At 35.7% G+C, this 7,253-nt stretch overlaps 1 pseudogene; it reads right to left on the bottom strand.

Moving 5' to 3' along the window:
- Positions 1 to 2,134: 2,134 nt before the first annotated feature.
- Positions 2,135 to 2,271, bottom strand: LOC138242098 (U1 spliceosomal RNA; annotated as a pseudogene).
- Positions 2,272 to 7,253: the final 4,982 nt, after the last annotated feature.

Below are 7,253 nucleotides of genomic sequence, written 5' to 3'. Positions count from 1 at the left end.
GACTTAGAGAACCAAGCCCTCGAAATGTACTCATTTTTCATCAACAGAGGATACCCCAGCAGTGTGATTGACAGGGCCCTTGCCCGAGCCAAAAACATCCCCTGGACCATCAACACGATCAGGAACTCCCGCCATAACAACCGAATTCCTTTGGTGCTTCCTTACCACCCTAACACACTTCCTATCCCCAGGACCATTAACCACAACTTTTCCATCCTACAGGATGATCCCTCCATTGGGGCCCTCTTTTCTGATCGCCCTATCATCTCATATCGCTGACCACCTAATCTGCATAACCTCCTTGTTCACAGCTCCCTTGACCGCCCTCAACATCCATCCACACCAGGCACTTTCCCTTGCAACAGAGCTCGCTGTATCACCTGCAAGTACACAGCCACCACCACACTCATTCAAGGCCCCTCAGGACCATTCCGGATCACCCAGACAGCATCTTGTACCTCCAGCAACCTTATTTACTGTATCTCTTGCAGTAAATGCCCAGCCATCTACATTGGAGAAACAGGAAGGAGACTGGGAGACCGCTTCAGAAAACATGTCAGGGCTGTGAAGATTAAAGATTTCTCCAAGCCCATTGTTTCTCATTTCACCTCTGACAGCCACGACCACTCTTATCTCTCCGTCTGTGTTCTCAAAGACGGTTTTCCGAACTCATACATCAGAAAGACCACTGAAACTAAAATTATTCTGCAGCTAGGATCACACATTCTCCCTTCCCATAACGAGAGACTACTGTTCTTTTAAATTTTCTCCATTCATTGGAAGTTTCATTTCACACCTCTCTGCACCCTTTCTGACTTCACACCTCTTGATTTTGTTTGAGTTTTAAATTGTTATAAAATAATATGAATAGAATTTGCATAAACAATGACACCTTGTCATACAGTAATTACATAAAGTATATTTGCCACAAGCATTACATTTGTTGATACACCAGTAGTACCGTAAAACCTCCTCTTGCATGGATTACACTGAAATGATTTTTTTTCATTCATTCAGAGAAAATTGTTGGCTGCCAGCTCCCCCCCTCACAGAACTATACTTGTCTAGGATGACAAGGAGGTCGGGGAAAACATGGCTGACCACTCACACCCCAGCCACTCTCTCTTTCAGCGTTTTCTAAGAGTGAAAGGCCTTAAAACCGGGACTAACCGACATTCTACCGATATTTTCTGTAAATATACATGGTATTCACTGTACATTTTATTACTCAACTGTATATACTTTTAAATTCTACACATCACTGAGATTTGGTTTTATCTGTAGATTTATTTTTTGTTACTTTTATCTCATTGGAATTTATGTCCACTCCTGCACCAAGAGAAAGTTCTTGTATATCTTGTACTTGGCAAATAAAAGTTTCTGATTCTGATGTATTGATGTATTGAAAACTGTCCAGAGAATTGCAGCCTAATGCATTCCAGGACATAGGGAAATGTCCAAAACTGACAGGCTGAAGGAACTGAGACTTTTTAGTCTTTTCTAAAGATGTATTCAAAATCCTCAAAGGGACTAACAAAGTCAACCCAGCTGACATATCCAAAATAAACATAGCTATTGCCAGCAGCCATATCACTCTGCAACTCACAAATGGCAAACCATTGAAGCTAAGCAGGTGTAAGCCTGGTCAGTACCTGGATGAGAGATGTCCTGGGAAAAACTAAGGTTGCTGTTGGAAGAGGTGCTAGTTTTTTGTTTTTCGTATAACTATACATATATTCATTTATTACTGATTTCATTCATTGAGCACGGATACAATAGAGGTACAGCCATTCACTGTTTGACATGTCTGCACTGGTACAGAACCTAGCAATCAGAAAACGGGTGAAACTGTCTTTAGAATTAGCATGCAGTACCGAGGCCCCCATGACCAAATAAAAGCTAACCTCGATAATCAGCCTAAATAATGCAGACTACAGCAAAACGACTGACTTTGAAAAGGGAATGAATGTCCGGAAGGATTAGTGATACTAGCTTGAAATGCTTCTCCGGACCTTTAACTAAAAGAAACCGAGAACCAGCAGTGTCATCGACTCCTTTCGAACTGGGATCCTATCGCAGCCACGCAATTCGTGTTGTCTTAACTCTTCCGTATCTGATATTGGACCAAGCACATCAGGGGAGAGCGCGAACGCAGTCCCCCACTACCAGAAATTATGCAGTCGAGATTCCCACATTTGGGGAATTCGCAGGGGTCAGCACAGCCGAAGTGCAATGGCCGAGCCTCGCCCTGGGTGAACCGATTTTGATTTTTAAGAACTTTATTTTCTTTTCACAAAAACATACAGGACATCACAAATTAGAAAGCTTTACATTAATATACATATATATGTATATGTATATCTTGTACTTGGCAAATAAAAGTTTCTTTTTTTTTTGCCAGGGACATAGCCAGTGTAGGAGGCGAAGAAGCGTTCTTCTACCCAGCCGACAAAAATGTTGGCATAGCTGGGTCCCATTCTGGTGCCCATGGCAACTCCACTGACCTGTTGGTAAAAAAGATTATTGAAAGAGAATGCGTTCAGTGTGAGGACCAATTCTGCAAGGCGTACCATGGTGTGGGTGGGTGGATCAAGCACTGTGCGTTTGTCCAGCGTGTGCTTGAGGGCTGTAAGGCCGTAATTATGGGGAATGACAGTGTACAGAGATGTGATGTCCATGGTAAAAATGTGGCATTCGGTATCCTGAAATTGGTACCCATTTTCTCCCCCAAAAAACAGATTATCCTTTCCGACAACAACATCAAAGAGGCTAAGGAAATAAATTAATATATATGATGCAATAAATAAATATTTCTGTTACATTATGTTTTTATTCCTTTTCATTAGAATGAGAAAAAAGTTGAAGATAATTACACAATTAAGCACTCACAAGAAATGTAAACAAATGGAGATATATTGTACCAACATCACAAGAAATAGGTTTCATATCACAAATTTAAAAAAAACAATCACTAATCACTAGTTCCTAAGTACAGTAGATAAAAGCTTGACAACTTTACAGGAAAAAAAGATATTTTAACTATCTGAATCCAAAGTTAGAAAGCCAAGCAGAAGCAAGTTAACTGCAGCAGTTACTCAAGAGAAAGGCATTCCCTCTTGTTGACAGTGTCAAAGGTACCGGGGAGTTCAATAGGCATCCATTGTTGTTTTCCAGGTTATTCATGTCTTATGAGAAATTCCACTTGACAGTTTTTATGTGATTTATGTTAGCTGAGAGATCTTGAAACCAATGAATTGACTGAAACACTCCCATGGATCCAAATTATGCTTATTTTTATCCTGGCCACATAACATTGGTCTGTAATTACTTTCACTCCTATCATTTCATACAGACATGACAAATAATTAAACAGCTTACTTTAATCATCCAGTTCACTGATAAGAAGGAACAACAGCTTCACATCAGTGTTCAATGAAAACAGTTCCTGTCAAATGATTGAATAAAATAAGTATGGAGGATGGGGAAATTAAGTTTGGTCATGCTTTTTTTATAATGTAGAGAAATATAAAGCTACTGTTCATACTGCATACAGTTTATAGACATGTTTTAAACAAAGCCAAAACAAATTTAAATAGTTGCATTTTTTTTTAAAGACATTGCAAAAAGGCATTTCAATATTATGGGCATGCTACTAAATGTAATGTTTGTTTTTTTACTTGGGTGCATGGGTGCCCATTATACAATAATTGGGGTTGCTCATCTTTAAATGTGTTCAACATAAAAAGGCATTTCTTTTCCACTTCTTCGTCACCCTTTGTAACTTAACAAAAAAGTACATCATTGTTTTTAATTAATGAATGTTTCATTAATAGTCAATAATGATTAATGTCCTGTTAATTAAGTTATTTATACTGTCTTCAGTGTCCAGTAAATCTTGAATAAATGTGAAATACCTCTGAAGCTCGCTCGTTGGTAGTAGTTGCACTGTGCAGATACTTCTTTGGCCCAAGCATCAGTTATTATTCTCTGATATGTCATTAAAACATAAATCATAATTACTTACTGTAACAGTCACATAAATTGAAAATGTCGAATCCAAGACAAGACAAGTCATAATAGTTATTCAGCACTGTGTACACTTTCTATGGTAATCTTCTAAACACATACAAAGTAAAAGCAATTACCTCTGCTTTATCAGTAATATTATCAAAAATATCAGGGGTGTTTAATAACGCACAACACCCATGAAGCTGGCAAATAAGTTGTTACTGTATGTTTACAATCACAATGAATAACAAGCAATGGAACAATGCAATATAGAAAAGCATATACATTGAAAGTTACTAATGTTTAATGTGAAGATGGATTAAGATAGATTAATACTTATTTGACTGAATCAGTCAATGCATTTTGTGAATGAAATTGTCCCAGCAGGTTAGCACTTTTCATGGATCATTAAGTTACACTTAACACATTAATTTGGCATGTAGTTTTTTTTCTCGCTTTTTTTATAGTACATTACCAGAGGTGGCTTATCTCTTTTAAATCTAAATCACAACTAATCCTAGAGGGATGACGCTTCTGCAGCTTTTTGTTCAATGCAGCTTTTAACAATGCACTTCTAAAGGATACTGTGGCTGGGCTAGGGGCTGCTTCTCCAGAAATTAAGTGCAGCAAGGCTGGTGGGTGGAAGTTCCCCAATGCAGATGCATTGCTGTGCTCTCTATGTGCTGTCAATTATCCTATCCCAGGACCCACCATCAGCCATACAAACCATCTACTGGGGTAGAATGAGACAGTGTGAATGAAAAATTAAAAATAGATAAACTGAATGGTGGCGAAGATTTTCTTTCTGTTACATTTGAGCTCATTCCTTTATAATAAAAACTTTATTTTGGATGGCTGCCTCTATCTCATCCCTTCAGGCACTGCCTGATCTTGACCCTGTCCCAAACATCCACTTGCTACAGTTCACTGGCTGAAATGAACTGTGTGGCTAGACCGAGCATATAAAACATTTTATTTGATATTTAATATTAAAACTGAAGTGCTTTGAGATACTTGTTGTAAATGGAATGCACTTCTTACAATTATGGAAAAAAGAAAAAGCATTAACAATGAATGGAACCAAAGCAATATCCATAAAAATCTCAGGATTCTTTTTATTATTCTTTCATCATATTTTTATGTCAAAACAGTTTCTTGTCAAATACCATTAAATTGAGCAGCACACTGTTTTTTAAACCACTCAAAGTCAAGTTTTATAACATGCACAATGAATCTGAAGGTTTTATAAATGTATTTCTTTGAAGATTTTTTGGGTGAATTTAAAGATAATATTTTATAAAGATCACATAGATCTTTAAAAAAGACATGTGATAAATTAAAGAGTTTACTTCAATTAACCAGTACACTAATAAAAAGGACCAATAACAGAAATGGCAAAACTAATTATAACACATAAAGTTTTTAAAAGGTTGTACACAATATGAATGAATGTGGTTTATATTAATTCAATATTTGTGAAAGAAAAATAACAGTAAAAGTTATGACTAATCTGCTTATGCTTGTATACATTTGTGATAGATAAAAAAGAGGCAGATACAATTTTGAATGTATGTTATGTTGTGCTTGAATGTTTTAACATTAGTGGTCCATTTACTGACTGCATAGTATAAAAACTTTCATAAATTTTATGTAACATAACATTTTTAAGAGATCACAAAAACACATTTACAAGCATAAAAAAAGCATTTATTAGCAAAAATAAAGATATTTTGTTAAGCACACTAGCAAATTGTAGAATATCTACAATAGCAGGAACAAAGAGCTATTTTAATTAGATAAAAATGTATGTCATCAAGTCCCTAATTTTTATGTGTGTTTAAATTCCAATCTGAATTGCAGGAAAGGTCAACAGAGAATAGTTATGCTAATTATTTAATATCCAAATTTTTAAGTGAAGAGTTTAAATCATTTTTTATTTATACAGTTCACCCACCCATTTTCTAACTGCTTTATCGAGCACAGGGTCACTGGGAATAGTCATTTATATTAAATCCATATGGATTCCCTAAAAAAATCAAGCTAGCTGTCTGCCCTAAACGTTTCCAAATTTAAAATCTTGTTGTAACATCTCTCTGTATTGTCTTTTTTCTTTCCACATCTGCATTTATGATAGTCTTTCTCTAGCCCCACCATTCCTGCACAGAACTACACTACACGGTAGCATATGCTAATTCAGTGTAATCCAACAGAACTACACAGCATTTAAGAAAATAGCACAGAAAAAAAAAAACATAACTGCTGCCATAACATTGTGGGCTACATCTGCCATATTGATGCCACATGACATTTATGACATTTGTACAATACAGCTGTATCCATTCCTTAATATTTCATTGATTTCAGTTGGCATGTTTTGTAATGAAGACAACACAGCCAAGATAACAAATATGCAAACTATACCAGACAAATACACCAAAACAATGTGTGACATTATACAAGCAAATTAATGGCACATCTGTATAATGCAAGTTACTGTGAAAGTTACATTTGCTTTCATTAAAATGATATAAATTACACAGCATCTTATAAATATCACATCCTTCTTTGCATGCAACACAATGTTTCCAATTTAGTTTTAAAGCAATTTTTAATTATTGAAACCCATGTCCCTCAGTTTTAACAAGCAATTTACATGGAAATCCAGACTCTATAAGCATTTTCAATTTTCATTAACAATTTGACATTTTAAAAAGACAGCAGGTGACAGAACTTCTATATTTTTAACTAGAGGTCTTTCTTTTTTTAAGAAAAAAAGTATGTAACAAAATCTGTGAAATATTCATTTGTATTCAGACATGCTTGTTAACAGCTTTCCTTATATGCAAATTTAACATTTTTTTAGAATGTGAATAATGTTGTAAACAATTCAGGTGGTCATTAAATAGTAATATCTGTGCTGTATTTGTAGGACATTTACCTCATATTCCTTTGTGAACATATTTCATATTGAATAGAAGAACATTTGAAGAGCTAGAAGAAGCAATTTATCAGCCACAATAATAATAAATCACACCAAGTGCAATGTAGTTGGCATCAGTTTAATTTACCGCAGGAATAAATCAAATTTTTCAAAATGCATTTTCCTAATTCAAGTTTAATCTTATTGCTATATGACCTTTCTATGTGAGAGGAGACAGAAACCCCAACCTGTATCCTTCCATTTATGTCTTTCTGAATAGCATTTAAGCCAGATGCAACAAGCTGTGACATGTCGTTAAGCTTGC

The sequence above is a fragment of the Lepisosteus oculatus genome, chromosome 12 (genome assembly GCF_040954835.1).
Source record: "Lepisosteus oculatus isolate fLepOcu1 chromosome 12, fLepOcu1.hap2, whole genome shotgun sequence".
In the NCBI taxonomy this organism is placed as follows: Eukaryota; Metazoa; Chordata; class Actinopteri; order Semionotiformes; family Lepisosteidae; genus Lepisosteus; species Lepisosteus oculatus.
Note: the sequence above shows the minus strand (reverse complement) of the source record. Positions and strands in the feature narration are given on the sequence as shown.